Raw genomic sequence first — 21,096 nt, forward strand, 5'->3', positions numbered from 1 at the left:
GAGATAGAGAAGGTTTACATAAGTGTATTCAGGGAAAGCCCCTGTGACGAGACAATGCTGCAACCTGAAGGAACTGTAGAGGTGAGCTTTGTGCTTTTATGAGAAGAGCATTTCAAGGAGAATGGAAAACAAGTACAAAGTGCCCGACCTACCAAATGGGATTTATCGCAGGGGAGGACTATTACAAAACAGCCAGGTAGTTCTAAGAATCCAGGTGCTGACAGCAAGCACTGGGTACTTGGCAACTTGGCAAACCTCTGGCAGAGATTCTCCACCCCATCACAATGCACGCATAGCACAGAAAGAAGAACTATATGGGGTCTCTAGACAGCTGGACTTGGGAAGCCATAGAAGGCTCCACTGCTCGAGCCATGGAAGAGCATGGAAATTGCTAGAGGACTGGACTCAAAAGGGCTTTCGTCAGAGACAAGGAATATTCAGCAATGACCCACCTGGGTCAGCAACTGAGGACTCTACAGGATCAGAGATGACCAGACCACCAGAGTAGCTCAACCACCAGAACAAGAAGGTAGTGTAGAGGGACTCCAGCATAAACAGAGGATGGCAACCCAGGACCAGGTGAAGTTATCTTACTGTCTTAATACCACAGTTATATGGAAATCCCAGAACAACCAGGTTTTAAAATTAAGTAAGAGGAGATGAGAAATTTTAATTTTTTAGATACATAGTTTAGTGAATTGAAATTCATATTTCCTCAACTGTTGAGGGCAACAATAATGCAAATATATATATGTATATACATATATAAATATATATTTATGTATATACATACATAAATATATATTTATGCATATACATATAAATATATGTTTATATATACATATATAAATATATATTTATGTATATACATATATAAATATATGTATTTGTGTATACATATATAAATATATATATTTATGTATATACACACACTCACACAAATATACATTTGGCATGGAATACATACATTGCAGGCCAAGACATCCTTTTTATTCCCTACTCTTCTCTTCTGTGCTTTGTCATTAAGGCTATCTAAACTCTGGATATATCATCAATCGTGTATACACCAAATCCTGGATGTGCTAGGTAAATAATACTCTTCTGTAATTGAAGAAATAAATAACCGCTGTAAAATTACTATCAAGAAGTAGAGAGTGTCTGTCATGGGATCATAAAGCAAGGCTCTCTGAGCTGGTGTGGAAGATCAGGGAAGGCATTCTAATTTAGTTTCCTGAGTCAGGGAGCCTCACCACAAGCCCGTCAGGTAGGTATTATAGGTATCATCATAGTTATTTCACAGATGAGGAAAAGGGAGATAGTGTTTGCCTCTGGGGAATGTCAGACACTGGGGCGCTCAAGGAGTGTCACGAGCTTTCTTTAGCCTTATCTGCAATAGTTTACATTTCATAAAGAAAATAGTTTTGTGTTTTATTTGTGTAATTAAAAATTCATTTTTACCTAAATTTAAATAACTCATGCTGGAAGTCACCCAGCAACTAAATGCCAACACTGGAATTTGACTCATTTCTGTCAGGCCCCAATGCTTCTAACCAAAATTCTCTAAAAAAGAAATAATAAAAATAAAACCCAAATTTCCCATAATAAGCCAATGGGTATGTACATGATAGTAAACAAATATGTATAAAGAGAGATTTGAATTCAAGGTCTGAGGTTCAGGTGATTGTAATGTAGAGAGTAGGTCTCCAACAGATCTGCTGGCATTTGCAACCTATTACTGCTGATGAGCAAGTACTCAGAGCCCTTATTTGTGTTCATCCACTGTTCTACATAAAAGTTGTGACATTCCCTGGCTACTGGTGCTACAACTTGTGTGTGCTGCTCTAAGGGATGAAGAAAAGACACAACACTTAAACAGACCCATACATAAATATCAAGAGCAGCACCTGGGTCTTTGGCATCTCTCTAATGGCAGAAATCTTCCCTGTTGTCAAACGTACACACTCTCATAACCCATACATTGCACACACCGCCGCGACCACCATCTCCACCTCCACCACCACTGCCACCGCCATTTTATCCAGCTCATTATTGGCAGAAAAGAGGGAAATTTATGGATAATTTGGAAAGTAAGAAAGAGTGATAGGCCTTACTTTATCACGATGTAGGCACCAATGTTTTTCTGCTTTGGAAATGGGAAGTATATAAGTCAGGAATTCTTTAATGTTACAGCAAAAATAATGCAAGACAAAAATGTAATTAAGCATGAAAGGAATTTATGTATTAGAAGGCTATTGGATAGTTCTCATCATCCTAGGAGGTCCAGAAGTTGGAAACTTCCTCCCAAATCCTGCTGCAAAACTGTCCCACAAATTGGCGTCACCACCACCCCTGGGCACACACATTGCTGTTTTCAGGGTCAAAATCCCAGATATCAAGCGCCATCTGCTGCTACTGGATCCCATAGCACTAACGTGGGTTGTAGCTGTCACCGCCTCACCACTCTTGCCGGCAGCATTCTGCAGTTCCTCTTTTTCAGGTAACTAACTTTTGATTCACATCCTGCCACAGACACATCTGATTGACAGATACTATGGCATGTGCCCCTGTCATAGCTAAAAGAAAGGCCGAAACATTTGTAATTTTTTATGTATGTAATGGAAGATGGGCTCCATATTATAAGGTAGAGGATTCTTCAAGAAGTTTCGGCACTGAGAAATCAAATTGAATGACAAACAGGAACCAAAGAATGCCATGATAGAGATGAAGAGAACCCAAAACCTCTTTTTCTGTCCTTGTTTCCTTTTCTGAAACAAGTGACTAAATACTCAAAGTCCATGGGGAATATGACAGATCCATTCTAAAAACTCACTAACACCTGCATGTTCAACCAAGAAACAGCAAGTTCACATCTTATTTGAAGAAAACAAACCTTTATATAAGGGGAAGCATAGTATCACAAACTGGCGTACAGGAGTAAATAGGTGCCTGATTTGCTTCCAGTTAGCCAAGCCCAATAATGTCCTTCAAGCCTACAGAACTATGGCCTCTGATGTTCCTCCTCCACCCTGAAACAGAACCAATAGCAGCTGATCTTGTGTCTACCGCAACCCTCTCTTTCGTGATGAAGCAACATGCAAGTGGAATCCCAAGACAGACAAATGTTGTCATTAGTTAACATTGATTAAACTTAGTGTTTGTGTTGCTAAAATCCTCAGTACTATAATCATTTCTTATTCATGGGCTATGATAATAACTATGTGAAATCTATTTCTGATTAATCTTCCCACCTAGTCCTTAAATATAGAATATTAATATATTCAATACAAATATAAAAATAACATTTGATTTTATATTTATTTAAATATATTTTTTCATCCCTAGTATATGTATTAAATATACTAATATAGAGCTATGTATCTAGATCTATAAAAGAGTCAATAGTTCAGCAAAAATTTTGCTATTAACTTTTCAAGGAAATTACATACTGGCTTTTTTTTTTTTTTTTTAATGTGAAAACCTACCTCAAAAAAAAAAAAAAAAAGAGAAAAAGAAAAAGAAAAACCAGAAAGTGATTTGTTTAGAATAATTCCATGTGAGCCATGACCTATGTTCACTGCTGTTACACATCAAATGGCTGAAATGTAGTTGAGTCCTAAGAAATAGCATTAAAAACAAAATTACATACTTTGTAACAATATAAATAGTATACTAACTGAGTAAATAGATTGTATGTGAAAATAGATGTAATTATATAATTATGTTACATCAAATGTTACATGCAAAATATTTGTATTCTGTTTAGTGAGCTTAGTTATTCCAAAGTAATCCTTTATTATATTTATAGATTTGATGTAAAAGTTCCTCTTCAGTCAATGCTGCCAAATATAGGTATTGAGTCACAAGTGCCTCAATACTTGTCAGTCATTTAAGAATCTCCTACAAAATGGCACCTCAACTTGAAATATTTCTACTTGTATAAATAAAACTTCAGATGTTTTTATACTTGTCTTTTAGAAGACAACATCATCTTGATTATTTACCTTTGCATAGTTTTCTGTTCTTATGTTTTATAACACTTTTTAAAAATTAGAAATACATTTTATATACTTTTGTTACATACTGGCTTTTAATTACAATGGCCTGTGATGACACCTAGTGGCTAATGGGCATATTTTGAAATCCCCAATTTGATCAATGTAAATGATTTTTAATTTTTTTTTTAATAAATACAATGACAATGTTTCCTTTTGCGGATTTTGTCACATTTTAAAAATAAAAGAAGTATATAAAATTTCTCTTTTGTGTCACAAAGAAACTGAAAACAGTTAACTGTAACTAAGAAAGACCATCTTTTAAAAATTGTACCTAAATCTTCAGATAATATATTAGCTATCAATCATAGTTAAAAAGGAAGAAAATAACATTATGTAAGTTCAAAGTGAATGTAGGCATTGTTATCAGTTAACCCTCTAAAATTATAAAAATATAAGGTGGAATCATTCAACATAAAATTCCCGGGATGGAAGTCATAGATTTATAGTCCTGATTGTGCCTCAAATTAGTTGTGTGTCCTTGAACAAATTGTGCAACCTCTCTGTGCCTCAATTCTATAATTAGTAATATAGGAAGGTCAGAATTTACAGGCCTTTTGAGCAGCTTCTTATGTGAGACTCTACAAATTGCTGTCAGTCACATGGCCTTCCTCATCTAGGCACCTGTTCCTAACAACACAACAGAATATTAAATGCTCCATTCTGAACTCAAGGTTTAATATATATCAGCTTTTCTGGCACATATATTTTCTTTTGGATCATAAATTCATAATATATACTTAATATTTAATTCATTTATAGTCTCAATCTTGAAATGTTTGGTAATTTTATTAACTATTGAACAAAATGATATTAATTTTGAATGTTTCCTCAAGTTGCTTCACTAAAATGAAAAAGGAACCACTAGCATCTTTCCTTAATATTTAATGAGCATATCTTTTTCACTTTATTCTAGAAATTTATAATTTTGCATAATTCTATTAAGTCTTCTCACAGACTTCCACTGTCTACATCTGAAGAGCTCTAGTCCTGATAGTTTGAATGTTTGAACTTATTTTACAGTTATCCCTCCTTTTCCACACTAGGCACCCCCAACACACACACACACCCACACCCACACACATACACACACACACGCACATTCTTACCATCTTTTTCTTACCGTCTTTCTCTTCTATTTTAGTTTTCATTTTTTAAAAAAAGTTGATTATTAAATATTTCAAGCATAGAGAAAATTTTAAGTCAATATGTAAAACACCCATGGATCTATCACTTATTTTTGTAATCTTAACATTTTGTCATATTTTGTTCAGTAAAAAAAAATGGAATACTGCACAGACAATTAAGATCCTGTATACCCATCTCCTGCTTCCATCTCTATCAGAAATCACTATCTATATTTGGAGTTTATAATCCACCTGCTTGTCTTTATATTTTTATTACATATAACCAGGAGCAATACATGTATGGGTTTATGTTTTAAAACATTGTATAAATGTTTATATAAGTATATATTCTTCTGCAATTTGTTTGTACAGAGGTTGTTAATTTCAATGCAGTAAACTTTCCAATCTTTTTCTTTAAGTTTTATACCTTAGTTTTTCCTTAAGAAATCTTTCTGTAGCTCAGGATCATGACAGGTTCTGTACTAATTTTTTAATTAAATCTTCAATATTTTTGCCTTTAACCCATTGTTTTGGGTATAATGTAAGGCTGGTATCTAAGGTCATGGACTTTTTTTCTATATGGATAATCAACCATCCCAGCATCAATCTATTGAATTGTGCTCTGATTTTCACCTCTGTAGTATTTTATTTTTCCATATGAGTAGGACTGTTCTGTGCTGTACATTTTTCTATTTGTCTTTACTTGTGCAGATATTATATCATTTTAATTTCTATAATTTTAGAGTAAACCTGGGTATCTGTTCTCTCCACCATTTTGAAAAATGCCTTAATTATTTTTGACAGTTTTTTGAGGTATGAATTATAGCAAGAATTTGTCAAAGTCAAATGAAATAGCTCTACTGAAATTTTCCTCGGAATTACATTGAATGTATAGGTTAATGAAGACAGAGTTGTGTTTATAATATTTTCCTCCATGGACATAATATAGCTCCTTATTTATTTAGCTTCTCTGTTTTATGAAAATACTAAGTTTTCTCTAGAAACTCTTGTACATCTCTTGTTAAGTTTATTCCTAGGGTCTATATAATTTTTGTCACAATTTAAATGCTATGCTTTAAGCTATATTTTATCTTTGCTTATGCTATATAAAGAAAAGCAGATTATTTTTACATGTTAATCTTGTATTTCAACAGCGTAATTAACCTTTCTTTAGTGCCCAACAATTTGCCTATATAATCTTTTTAGATTTTCTTAGTAAGCTAATAGGCCTTCCCAATGCAACAATAATTTTGTCTCTTCACTGCTAATAGTTATACTTGTTTGCACTTTGCACTAGGTGTGGCCTCCAGCAAACATTTAATAGAAACAATGACAGTAATAGGATAGTACTTCAAATGTTTTATTCTTAATGTGACATTTGCTGTAAGTTTTTGGTAGAAACCCTTCATAGGATAAAGGGATTTCTGCTTTATTCCTAGTCTTCTTTATTGTAAATGAGTATTGCATATTTATCAAATACTTTTTCTGCACGTATTGGGATAATCACATGGCTTATATCTATTAATGTGATGAAATACACTAAAATATTTTATAATAGTAAAACTTCCTTGAATTCTAAAACAAGTCCGATTTAGCTCTATTGTATTCTTTTACATATTAAAGATGAGCCTGTAATTTTCCTTTCTCATGTTGTCTTTCTTTGGTTTTGATATAGAGGTTTTACTAGTTTCATAAAACGTGTTTAGAGATATACTCATTTTCTACTCTTTGGAAAAGCTGATGTCATGTTTGGATTTCCTGTTCTTTGCATAGTTGATTAAGCTTCTTGTAAAATTAACCGGAGCTGGATTTGTGTTTCTGTGAGTGTGGATGGAGACAGGGGCATAGGAGGAAGTATGCTGATGCACTAGGAGATGAAGATTTTCAAACTTTCATTTAATTCCTATAATAGTTAAAGATCTATTCAGATTTTCTAATTATTTTTTTAGTCAGCTAAGAGACATTTTTGGAGAAATATGACCATTTGTTTTTTGGCCAGAGTATTCTCCTGTGATTCTGTTTCATATCTATTGGAACTGTAGATCTGTATCCATGACCTTTTCTTCTCCCTAATATTGTTAAAGGTCATCTGTCTATTTCTCCTACATCACTTTTGTCAGAAAGACTTCCTCATTTTTATGTAGAAACAAATTTGTTTCTTAATCCTTTCTGTTTTCCTTTTCTATTAAATTATGACTATTGTTTTGATTTCATTAATTTGTGCTTTTACCTGTGTACTATTCCTTTCCCTCTGATTTCTATGTTTTTTGGTACTGTTTCCCTAGCTTCTTTGTTGATCGCATAGCTCATTATTTTACAGTTTTCTTTCTTTTTAAAATATAAGCATTTATTGCCATATGATTTATCCTTAAAAAAAATCACTTTAGGCTTGGCACAGTCATTAATGCCTATAATCCTAGCACTTTAGGAGGTCAAGCTGGGGGGATTGCTTGAGGCCAGGAGTACAAGACCAGCCTGGGCAACATAGCCAGACCCTATCTGTACAAAACTTTAAAAAAATGTGTGTGTGTGTGTGGGCTGGGCCCACATATAGTCATGCTGGGCTGGGCACGGTGGCTCACGCCTGTAATCCCAGCATTTTGGAGGCAGAGGCGGACAGATCACGAACTCAGGAGATCAAGACCATCCTGGCTAAAATGGTGAAACCCCGTCTCTACTAAAAATGCAAATAAAATTAGTCGGGCATGGTGGCGGGTGCCTCTAGTCCCAGCTACTCGGGAGGCTGAGGCAGGAGAATGGCGTGAACCGAGGAGGCAGAGCTTGCAGTGAGCTGAGATCCCGCCACTGCACTCGAGCCTGGGCAACAGAACGAGACTCCCTCAAAAAATAAAAAATAAAAATAATGGTGGTATATGCCCTAGCTACTCTGGAGGCTGAGATGGGAGGACTGCTTGAGCCCAGGAGTTCAAGGTTACAGTGATCTATGATCACACCACTATGCTGCAGCCTGTCTCTTTAAAAAAAAAAAAAAAAAAAAAATCATTTAAGCATTCTCCCACAAATTCTGATACACGACATGTTCATTATCTTTTATTCACATTTTCCAGTTCTTATTTTGACTCTCTGTTTGATCCATTATTTAGAGTGTGTTTTTGTTTTATTTTGTTTTAGTTTCTAAATGCATGAGGAATTTTTAAGACATCTTTTGAAGATTAAATTCTATTTTTTACATTTTATTGTGGTGTAAACACTTAACATGAAATCCACACTCTTATCAGATTTTTAAGTGCAGAGTACAATACAATACAGTGTACTGTTAGCTATAGGCACAATGTTGTACAACAGATCTCTAAATTTCTTCATCTTGCATAACTGAAACTTTATACCCATTGATTAGCAACTCCCCGTTTCTTACTTCTCTCACTCTCTGAAAACCACCACACCATTCTCTGCTTTTAGAAGTTTGACTATTTTAGATAGATTATTTCTCATAGAAGTTGAATCATGTAGTGTTTGTCCTGCGACTGGCTTACTCCACTTAACATAATTTCCTTAAGATTCATCCATTTTGTTGCATATTGTAGGATTTCCTTCTTTTTCAAGGCTAAATAACATTCCATTGTATGTATATACCACATTTGCTTTATCCATTTACTCAGCTCTTTAGGTTATTTTTATATATTGGCTATTGTGAATAATGCTGAAATGAACATGGAAATGCTAATATCTCTAAAATCCTGATTTCAATTTTTTTTTGGTTAAATACCCAAAAGTGGGATTGCTAGATCTCATGGTAGGTTTTTTTTTTTTTCAATTTTTTGAGGAAACTCCTTACTTTTTCCATAGTTGCTACATCATTTGGCATTCCCATCAACAGTGTACAAGGGTTCTGATTTTTCTACATCCTCACCAACGCTAGTCTTTGGTTCTTTGACAGTAGCCGCTTAACAGGTGTGAGATGATAGCTCATTGTGGTTTTGACTTGCATTTCCCTGATGATTAGTGACACTGAGTAGCTTTTCATATACCTGTTACATGTTTTTATGTCTTCTTTGAAAATGTGTCTATACAATTTTTTTAATTGGGTTTTTGTGTTATTGAGTTGCAGGATTTCCTTACCCTTACAACCCACAAAACTATGGCATGAATATACACATAGCAAAGTATAAAGTTTATTTCTAAAATATCTACTTTGTTCCCACTACAAGGATGCCAGGACATTTTAACTCTCATCAAGCCCCTCTTAACTTTCTCATTTTTGTTGGCAGCATTTTAGTCCCACTTTTTTCATATCTCTGAAATTATTATTATTGTTCATACAAACAATAGTTGTGTACATAAAACTCCAAGTGTACCATTTTCTCTGTTCATCATCTCTTTTCTGAATCTCAGTCTCCCTGTAGCTCTATTTTTTTTTACTTTCTTTAGTATATGTATTTGAATCTTTCATTGAGAATCAAATAGTATGTGTAGAACTTTAAATATATACAAAATGTGTAGTTGTTTTCTCTTAATATTTGAAGAAAATTTTCCATTATTTTCTTGTTTCTGTTTTTGCTACTGAGGTATCTGCAATTATTACTTCAAAGCAATCTTTTATTTAGGTCTAATTACTATTAATTTTTTCTCTTTTATTTTGGTAAAACTCTACACTTTTATCATGCTGTATCAATATGTGGAGGTACTGATATAAAGATAGATGTATACATAGATAAATGGATAGATGGATGGATAGATAAATAGATAGAAAGATTTCTGCTGAGGATTTAAACATAATCAATCTTATTAATCTTTTATTAGTTATGAAAATTCTCACCATATTACCTTACATACTCATCTTGTTATATCATCCTGCTATTTTTTGAATAATTTTCTTAGGTTCATCTATTAATTCACAAATTCTTCCTTTAGCTAATCTGTGGTTTAATCTGTCCATTAGTTTGTTTTTTAGTGATTATATTTCTCACCTCCAGAAGTTATCTGTTTTTTTTCACATCTGTCTAATCTTTTGAAATATGGTTTTGTTGTTTTCAAAATTGAGATTTTTTAAAATAGATTATTCAGTTTAAATATTTTTGTTTTATAGTTTCTATTCAGCAATTCTATTAGCTGAAGATCTTAGGAATCTAATCTCGCTTCTTTTTCTAATTTGGTATTTTTTCATGAGGGTTTGTTAAATTGTGTGTAAATTTTAGATACTAAGCTCGTCTTCAGTATGGATTTTTCCAAAGGAGTCTTGTGTGGCCTGTGTTAACAGATGTCATTCCAGGGATATATTGTCTGCCTTCTGCTAGGTGCCCCAAGGATATTACCAGCCCATACTACTTTTTACATTGATTCCTCTCTTGAGAATTTTAGGAGCTCACAGATAGAGTAAATTTAATTCCCATTACCATGATTACAAGTTATCATGGAAGGCTTCATTTTTTCATCTACAGCCCAGGGCCAAGAGACCTAAGCTTTCTTGTTGTCTCCTATGCCACTGGAAAGATATTTTCTAGTTCAACCTATGTCTGATTGTTATCCCTCTGAAAAACAGATTAGAGGGTTAGCGGATCTGAATACAAACTTTCCACAGGTACAGGCATCATACCCCAGGTGCTAGCTTCCTTCTTTTTCCTTAACCAGGAAAGAAAAAAGAAAAGATTTGTTGCCAGGGTGAGTCACAATTCCAGTTTTCCATCCTACCACTATGATTTTCAATTCCCGCTTTGTATATGAAATTGAGAATTTTCCTTTCTTACTAGTAAGAGCAGCCATGAATTTAAAATAATTTTAAAATTATTTTAGCCAGAAAATCTCTTTGTTTTGTATTGGAAGCATTTTCAGTTACTTGGTTGGTTCAAAAAATTGCTGGAAATAAAAATAGTCATCTTCTTTCCCATTCAATTACAATCTCCTTGAGTTGACAGCAACTGTGTACATAAGCTAAGGGTAACTACAGATAAAATATTGCTTTCCATTGTAAGTGAAAACACTGTTCTCAGATAATGACCATGATCACTAATCTTTTTTTTTTTTTTTTTTTTTTTTTTTTTGAGACGGAGTCTCACTCTGTCGCTCAGGCTGGAGTGCAGTGGCCGGATCTTAGCTCACTGCAAGCTCCGCCTCCCGGGTTCACGCCATTCTCCTGCCTCAGCCTCCCGAGTAGCTGGGACTACAGGCGCCTGCCACCTTGCTCAGCTAGTTTTTTGTATTTTTTAGTAGAGACGGGGTTTCACCGTGTTAGCCAGGATGGTCTCGATCTCCTGACCTCGTGATCCGCCTGTCTCAGCCTCCCAAAGTGCTGGGATTACAGGCTTGAGCCACCACACCCTGCCAATCACTAATCTTTTAAAGTTACATATAGTGAATTGGCATTATCATGGGAAAATATTATCAGCAACAAAATAATAAAATTTATCAATTATTAAGCACTTGAGATGTATTCGTTATTACTAATCCTTATAATAATTTTCCTCAGAAAACTAACATTTATAATATAAAGTAACTTGTTCACAATCATGCACATAGTTTGATGACCCAGTTGGAAATATAGATCGATCTCTTTCTAACACCAAAATTGGTTATCCCCACATCAGGGGCTTCTATATGTCATAACTGACCATGATTCATGCTGCTTATTTGGGATTTGTTTACCTGGCAACTCTTTAACTCAAGCTTGCCCAAGTAAAACTTTCTCTCTTTGTCTTGTTCACTATATTTGCCTCTATCAGCATGTATATCCAGAACTTACTTAATCTGTAAACCTGCCTAAATTGTTGCAAATAGAGATTAAAGTCATAAAAAATATGCAAAATGCAAATAAGCATACAGACTGTGTCTTATTTATCTGTATAATCTTCTGTTTCACATAGTACATGACTTTTTTAATACACAAAATCAAAGTGATCTGAAAATACTTTAATTCCTAATATTGTGAATATTTATTTAAGTGCTTCATAAAGTACCTTATAGCTTACAATAAAACATATTATGAATATAATCTTTCTTATAAATATTGAAACCTCAGTCCTTAGCACTATGTCTATAAAAACATGGAACATTTATTTTATATAAAAATAAAGATAAAAGCTGAATTTGAAGACTTAAAAATTTAAAACCATAATTCTCTCAAGTAATAAATGTGTGAAATTTAACAAATTTAAGTGTGCAAAAATCATTTTTTTTTTAAAGTGGACATATGTCCTGTCAGTAAGTTTAGACTTATTATGAAATAAACCACAATGTAACTTAAGCCATGTGGTCCCGGGAGGACGGTGGCGTCTTGCTGTGATCCATGGCACTAACAAAAAAATAGGACACATTTCTGTCATCCTTCACCCTCCTCCCCTTCCAGGATTGACCTGGGACAGGAAGGCATAGCCATCCTGAGTTATAACTAACAAATGTTAGTTTCCTGAGGAAAATTATTATAAGGATTAGTAACAACTAATACATCCCATTGCTTAGCAACTGGCTCTCATCTTCTCAGAAAAGAAGCTTTTTGCTGCTACTCAGACCTTTTTATTTCCTTCTCTGATACTAAAAATCTTTATTTAACCTGGGAACAGAGGTGGAAAAATTTCTACTTGCCCTCAAAATTTATATTTTATATTCTGATGTAGGCATTTGAACTTTGAAAGTCAGTAATCCTATGTTGTTGTTGCAGTCGCCCCCTGCACGCTGTGTATCACTCTTCCCTGAAGCAGTGGAAGCTGCAGGTCTGGCTGCCCAGATGTTTGGGATAGGTGGGAGTGGTAGAGTGTGGAAGGGTAAAGCAATTTGCAGAGAAATAAAGAAAGAAATTTGCCTACTCGATCTACCAAGAAAAGACAAGTCGTGGAAGCCAACAAAACTTGGCTTAAACAGCAGTAAAGATATTAGCTTGAACCACATAAAGTTATCCATATGCTACCATTTTTACCTTATAAAAACCAATTTCATATGATTCAACCTAATAAAAGTGTTATGTTATGAGGCAGTTCATCTCACATAATCTATTCTCTCTTCAGCAGAAATCAAAGACCATTCTGAATTTATATTTCCATATTAAGGAGGAATATAATTTCCTTCATAATGCCATCCTAAGAGACTAGGGTTGTCAACTGTCCATCATCAAAGAGTTTTTCCATTTCATTATAATGTAAAGGCTATTTGGGCAAACTGTGAATGCCTAGGGAGTGGTACATACAGTATACTTTGAGGTGTAAGAGTATACACATTGAAGCCAGATGGCCTGGATTCTAATGCCCAATCCACAATCCACTATTTGCTATCTGTATGACCTTTGCATGCCCCAATTTTTAAAAAATCTATAATGCAGGGATAATCACAGTATCTATTTTATAGATTTGTTATGATAATTAATTATTTGTAAGGCTTACAGATCAGTGCTTAGTATATTCTGCGACAAATGAGTATTTATTATAATTGTTGTTATTATTATTCTAATATATTATGGGTTGAATGATGCCCTCCATCCTATATTCATATGTCAAAGGCAAATCTATAGAGACAGAAAACAGACTAGTGGTTGCCTGGGACTCAGGGAGGGTGGAGAGTGGAAGTGGGTATGTGGGATATTATGGGAGTGATGGGCATGTTCTAAGATTGGATTGTGATGATGATTGCACAAATACTATATATTTACACATAAAATCTCAATTTTTACAAGAAAGATGAATGGTTTTATGGTATGTAAACAACTCCTCATGAAAGCTATTAAAAATGACTTATTGATAATTTTTAATTCAAATATATAGAGATACTATTTGCATTTTCATAGCCAATATCATGGAGCTGTAAACATGTAAGGCAAATAGAGAAGCTTAGCACTGTGGAAAAAGCTGTTGCCACAGCACAGCTAATTAACATCTTTAACATCCCATTTTCTTTCTATTAGCAAAACCACCTCTGGACATCTCACCATAGAAACATTCCTACTCTTTAATTATGTGTGTTAGTTTATTGTGTTTTATAGTTTTCATCTAAGGAAAATCTGATTGATCCCACTATGGGACTGATTGCCTAATATCCAGACAGCATTTGCTGTATTTTATGTTCAGGATACTGCCGCTTGAGAAAGGATTATTTACTGTGACAAATCTTAAATGGGAAATGAAGCAAAATTAACTAGTAAAACATTTTCTGTGCCAGAGTCATATGTGCATTACAAGAAGGAAAAACAAACTTCCCTTGAGAGTGGTTTTAATTATTCACAGTCTCTGACGTGATTTCAATATAACCCAACACAAATGCTGCCTGATTTTTCTTTGCCAATTTTGGTGAGTATTACAACAATCCACTCCACTTTTCAGGGAAGAATGCTTTCCCTTTCCAAACCTCATGGAGTCCACACTCAAAGCATTCTGACTCCCCATGACAACGACGTCAACTGAACAGAAACTTAAATTAGTTGAGGCAGTTTCCTACGAATCCCTGCAAGCCCCTTTGGATCCTTTCTTGGAACAAACTTTTAACCCACTTATGGGACCAGATAAACCCACTCTAAATCCCCGGGCTCATGGACTGCTGGCCACCTATATTTGAAGTTCTTACTGCTTCTCTAACAAAACGCAAAGTCTCACATGACCTTCTCAATATTATCTTGCAAATATTTTTATTTTTTTATTTTTGAGATGGATTCTCGCTCTGTCGCCCAGACTAGAGTGCAGTGGCACAATCTTGACTCACTGCAACCTCCACCTCCTGGATTCAACCTATTCTCCTGCCTCAGTCTCCCAAGTAGCTGGGATTACAGGTGTGTGCTACCACGCCCAGATAATTTTTGTATTTTTAGTAGAGACAGGATTTCACTATGTTGGCCAGGCCGGTCTCAAACCCTGGCCTCATGTGATCCCCCTACCCAGGCCTCCTGAAGTGCTGGAATTACAGGTGTGAGTCCCCCCGCCTGGCCACTTGCATAATTATTTTTTAATTGCTCTCTGGAGTTCGGTGTTCTCTCACCTGCTAATACTCACTCAGGACTCATTTCTACCAATGAGTCTTGGCTTTCTTAAGGAAAGAGACCATGTCTTTATTCATCTTCAAATAGACAGCACATAAAACTGTTAAATGCTGCCCATTTTCCAAGGACCTTTCCAATGCTACCTTATCAGTAATACACTTCTGATATCCACAAACAAATCTAATTTCTTATTCCTTTTATATCCTCTATAGATTGTACAACCTTGATTACCTTTATTATGTTCTCTTTCTAGTAATTTGATTACTCTTCTTATTACTGATTATACTGTAAGCTTGTGAAAATATGCGACATATTATACTACCTGTGTTCACTGTTCTGTCCCAACCCTCAATCCCACTCAAAATCATTCTCAGAAAGTACTTGCTTGACAATGTCAATTAAATCAAATAATAATGGTTCTGCCATCCTTACTTATAATTAACAACATTCAAGTATATTATATCAATTCGAATGGCAGAAATAATGAACAAACAAGATTTTTCTGGTTTATTTAAGGAGCAAGAAATATTTGTAGTCAATGAAAATAACTTCTCTGTGAAAATTTTGAAGGGGCTAACTCTCTCTGCCAATGTTCCTTTGCCAATATATCTATAAACTTTCCCATCTTTCATGTTTTTCAAGTCCCCATCAGTATCTGGGGTGATTTTTATATCACTCTACCTTCTGATACACAAAGCAGTGTGGTATAGGAAGTAAGATATGTGCTTTTAAGTCACATAGTCCCAATCCCAAATTACACAGCTCAGGTGGAAGACCTAAGTATGCTCCTTACCCCATCTGAAGTTTAGGTTCCTTTTCTCTAATATAAAGACCGAAATAACAACTTCATTTGGTTGTTGTGAAGATTACATGAGAAAATGTGTTTAAGGCACTCTTTACAATGCTTGTCGTATTAAAGATATTTTAAAAAGTTACATTAAAAGTATTGATTCAATTAAACAAATATTTATTAAGTACCCACTGACAGCCATGCACTAATTTGTTCCAAGGACCCAATAATGATCAAGACAGACGCAAGGCCTATTCTCAAATTGCTTAGAGTCCAGTGAAGGCGACAGACAATTCAGCATGCAAATGTAGTACCTGGTGATAAGCACAGTAATGCAAAAATAAAGACAAGAGTGTCTTTATTAATGCAAAAATAAAGACAAGGGTACAAATGACGAGCACCCATAAAATCAGAAGATTCATTCTTCCAATAATTTCAAATCGCTGCCTAAATTCAAAAACTCAGTATATACAAACTGTGGTCATTATTAACAATAAAATATATTGGATGATTCAGTGATGAAGGAACAATGCAAGGTACCAGCTACCATATAATCACCTTACAGAATTATCATGCCTTTTAGGCTATACCACATTCTAGAATCCACAAGCACAGTCTTATAGAGAAACAGCAATCAAATCTACAAACAAATATCTATCCTTTGGATATATAGGAAAATCTCAAGATAAAAACATACTCAATACACAGGTCATGCATTTGCATATTTCTCTACTTTAACAGCAACTGAAAATTCAGTGTGAAGAGACAGGAACTAAAAAGTAGTTTCTGCAAAGCAGATGCCCTTGTTGTGCTTCTAAAGCCTGGTTTCTATATTTTTTAAATAGCATGCTAATTTTAAAAGACAAAATAATAAAAGACATACAGGGTTGTGAATGGAAAAGTTTAAAAACTCACAAGGCCAATTTCTCGTTATAAGAGGTCCCTGGGGAGAGATAAGAAACTGGTATTTCACTTGTCAAACAGGAACTTGTGTGCTATTTTATACTTTGCTTTGCTTACAGCAACCTTAGCAGACCACGAATGTTATAGAGGAAGAATATTATAGGGGAAGAGTTTAGGTAAATTAAGTCTAATAGCTTTGCTGCTTAACGTAAATGAGAAGCAGTTGACAGTAGGGCCCTGAGTTCATTTCAGAGGATATTCTCTCTGTCTCTGAACAGGGTTGGCAAAGAGCTGCAGGATAAAGGGTACTCCAGGCTACAGCACTTTCCCCCGACAGGCATCCACCACACTCCTTGGACTTCCACTCTGCTCTTCTCTGCTCCCAGCAGAGGGGTCAATGTATATGTTCTGAATTTTGCTTGCCTTTAGCCGGAATATCCCATGACTTGGGCAAGTGTAACCTAGAAAAACCTTTTATTTCCCTTAGGTGTTCTTCCATTTCTAGTCAGCTCTGCTTAAGTTGATTTCAAATACTGTCCTTTCTTATAATCAAAATATTTTGCTCGGGTATGTCTCCCGGATAGTCGACAAATATGTATGTCACTATTATATTTCTACAAAAATGGTACCCTCCTAGCTCTTATTAATTCCCCATTCCTCTCACCTGGATTCTTTGTAAGAGTGGGTATACTCTCCAACTGTGAGATTAATCATGAGGAGGAAATTAAGTCTTCTATGTCATCAACTGGAAAAAAAAAGATAAAATTAAAAGAAAAATCTCTCATTTTAGTTCGCTCATTTTCCTCCGCTTATTCACAGCTGTAGTGTATATATATAATTATAAATTATCTGTAATGTACCAATATAGGACCAGCTATGATTGGGTTCATAATGATTCCTAATAACAAAACCTAAATGTTGTAAGCGAAATATCTTTGTAATTAGTGCCCTAGTTTTTGCTCCGTGAGGATAAATTGGGACAGCATCCACTAATGTTCTGGAGTCTGTTCAGAGATGAATAGTTGCCAAAAACTACTGGAAGGTTGAAGACTTCCTAAAGTTTATCTAATTTAGGGCCATGTGACATTAAGTCTCAATTTCCTCTTCTGAAAATTGAAGATAATAGAATCCGCCTCTCAAGGACATTAAAAAGATTAGGTAAATTTCCTAGCTCATTGCGCCCATTTCATGCTCTATGGAAATGGTAGTTATTATTATTATTACTTTGATTAATAAATACTTCATAATAGTGTTGGGTACGTCTATAGACACAAAATGAAACGAAACTCTTCAAATATAGCCATAAGGAAACTGTGTGATAGCAGACCTGTGACCCGGCAGCTGACAGACGTGGTCACTAGATAGGTCTCTACATACTTGGCTGTGAAACCTGGCCCACTCACAACCCTTCTCTCTTTCAATTTTGTCATTTGAAAATTTAAGGAGTCAACCTAAATTGTTTTCAATGCTCCCAGAGCTTACAAACTATCGTTTTAATGAATCCTCTAGGTTAAACAGTACCCATCTGCAATATCTGAGAGACCTAATGTCTTGTGTCTGAACCCATCCTTAATTTTGTCAGGAAATAAATATAACTAGATAATATACTAGAGCTTTTCTGGGGAGGAGGAGCTACTATATTTATTTCTCTAGAGAACTTCCAACCAGAACACTTGAACTCCTACACTCTAAACTATATCTTCCTAGGCAACTCTACAGGACTCCAAATTCACTTATTTCTGTTGAAAGAATAGGCTACTGTACCAACTGATAAAGAGCCTATCTAGGGACCCAGAGAGCACTTGACAGATACTATCACATTAAAAGCTGTTTCTTAATTAGAGGAAAGCTAGTATGGAAAATCATTCTGATAACTAATCTGGAACACTGACAGTTAAGTGACTTTGTCTTCAGTGCCAGTGAACAAGGACAATGCAACTCTCTAAATTCTATTTACTCATCAAACCTCCTAATTAGATCAACTGCAATTGCCCAAGCAACTTTAATGACCCTTGTTAGAGATTTCTCACCCAGCTGCTACTGCTATCCAGTAGGCTTCTGAGACCCTAGCCCTGACTCTGCCTCCCCTACACGACCTCATTACTCCTGCCCTGTGAATCTCAACACTGTCCTTTACTCACCCAGGAACATCACCATCAGCAACAATGTCAATCCTCTCCACTCACTGCAACTTCACAGCCAAATGCCCTCATTACAGTTTATCCAACTTTTAGGAGTATTATTTGAATGCATCTCCTCTAAACCCTTTGATAGAGAATACAGTTTTCCACAACCCAAATTAAAATGTACACAGAATTTGTCTTCTGGTATCTATCCCTTAGTTTTATATCCCCTTCCAGCAAAACTAGCTAAATAATTTGTGATGCCCAATGTAAAATGAAAATGAAAGGTCCTTTGTTTCAAAATCAAGAATATTAAGACAGTGACAACAGGGCCCTAAAACCAAATTCTGGCCCTGTGTTAGCATGGGACGTGTCACATGCACATGAAGCTACACCAGTCTCTCTTATTCCTGAGTTCTCAACCCTTCTAAACATGTGTACCATGGTGTCTTCATCAACCAGGAAGTGTTTCCTCTCTCCCCACAGCAACCTCCCTTGGCTTCATTGGTTTACATCATGGGCTGTTGCCATTTGATAGTCTCATGTCTCAACCTCTCAGAGACCAAGCTACCTACTAATTAATTCACTAGACTGATTGTACCTGGAAGGTCTTCTGATCCTCACATCCCCATTTCAAGTATGGCCTCCAAAATCTCTGTTGCATTTTTATTGACTAATCCATCACCTATTGGCCAAGGGAATTCCTGTGTGTGTGGACCGTGTGAATCTCAGTATCTTCAAATAATTTTGCATGCGATCCACCTAAGAATAAAGCTTGACCCTGGGCAAGGTCTTCTCAACAGTAATCAGTTTATTTTTTCTAGAATGACAGATAAAACATTTTATTTCCCATTATCAAGGCCCAATAAAACATCTGTAGGCTAAGAGTAGCTATGCCAATTAGCAGAAGCGACAGCCTGAGTCAATGAACTGTAGCCTAAAAATGAAGCCACGGTCCCTTTGGAACACTGCTTGACTTGGAACAGATCTAAGTGGCATATTCCTTAGTTACTACTGTTTCACAACACTTTTTTGACCCCGTTTTCTTAGGCATGTTTGATTCTCCAGTATATTTCTAAACATGCACATAAGCAATTTAAATGTTTTCCCGGGCCTTGGCAGAAAGTGAAAATAAAATAATAAGAAATATATTATTAAGTACATTATTGTTTATGTTATCAGATATAACAAGTGTTTTGAGCTGCTAGAGTTCTTTGTTTAGAAACACTTGGGTGTTTTTTAAGTGTCATCAAATTCAATATGCATAAAATTCATAAAGCAAATTCATAAAATGTATAAAGCCAATGTATTTTGCTTTATGTCATCTGCTTGAATACTGGGCATAAACTGAATTTCAGACATTTGAACTAGAAGAATTAAAGGAATTCTTATGGAATTGTTCTGTAAAATAAATCATTTTCAATGATAATAATCATCTGTTAATCTATATTTTTCTTTCAGATATTTCATTATAAGAAGGCAGCATATATTGTGTGTCTTTAAAGAATGATGCTCAAATTGCATCATTTGAGGCAGAAAAATTATATTCAGAAGCATAATATTCCATTTACTCAACTCAAATAGAAACTATGTTAATAACACTCAAATGAATAAAATAAAGCAAGAGTGGGGGAGAATTTGTGTAACCACAGTATCTTGTCACATGTCTTTCTAGTAGAGAAAGAAGAAGAGGAGATAGATACATAGACACACAGGCCTAAAAACTTTAGGCTATTACCTAAACTGAGATAAGAATGTAAGATACACACAATTCTTTGATTTTCAACCAGAACTAAGCCAGAAAGGGAATGAGAGACCTTAAAGTGCACAGAACGCAGGAGTTAGGCAGCCTGGGTTTTGGCCTCTGCTGTATCTCAGCTACTGTGTGGTTCAGGGCAACACACAAGAGATCAATTTCTTTCTTCAATTAAATGAAAGCTTTGAACTAGATTATCTAAATTTCCTTTAACCTCTAAATGTCCGTGATGGAACTTCTACTTTAAAAAGGGGTTGGACCCATCAAAAAGTGGGCAAAGGATATGAATAGACATTTCTCAAAAGAGGACATTCATACAGCCAACAGACACATGAAAAAATGCTCATCATCACTGGCCATCAGAGAAATGCAAATCAAAACCACAGTGAGATAGCATCTCACACCAGTTAGAATGGCAATCATTAAAAAGTCAGG

The 21,096-nt window shown here is 35.2% G+C and overlaps 1 protein-coding gene across 3 annotated transcripts in view; it reads left to right on the top strand.

Moving 5' to 3' along the window:
• Nucleotides 1-262: 262 nt before the first annotated feature.
• The window catches only part of RGS13 (regulator of G protein signaling 13), a 50,789-nt gene continuing 29,955 nt past the window's right edge, over nucleotides 263-21,096 (top strand). For all 3 annotated transcript variants that reach the window (XM_065538939.2, XM_065538923.2, XM_065538943.2), the window contains exon 1: nucleotides 263-579. The gene's annotated coding sequence lies outside the window, so the exon portion shown is untranslated. The remainder of the gene's footprint in view (nucleotides 580-21,096) is intronic.

Source organism: Macaca fascicularis, chromosome 1, assembly GCF_037993035.2.
Source record: "Macaca fascicularis isolate 582-1 chromosome 1, T2T-MFA8v1.1".
NCBI classification, from domain to species: Eukaryota; Metazoa; Chordata; class Mammalia; order Primates; family Cercopithecidae; genus Macaca; species Macaca fascicularis.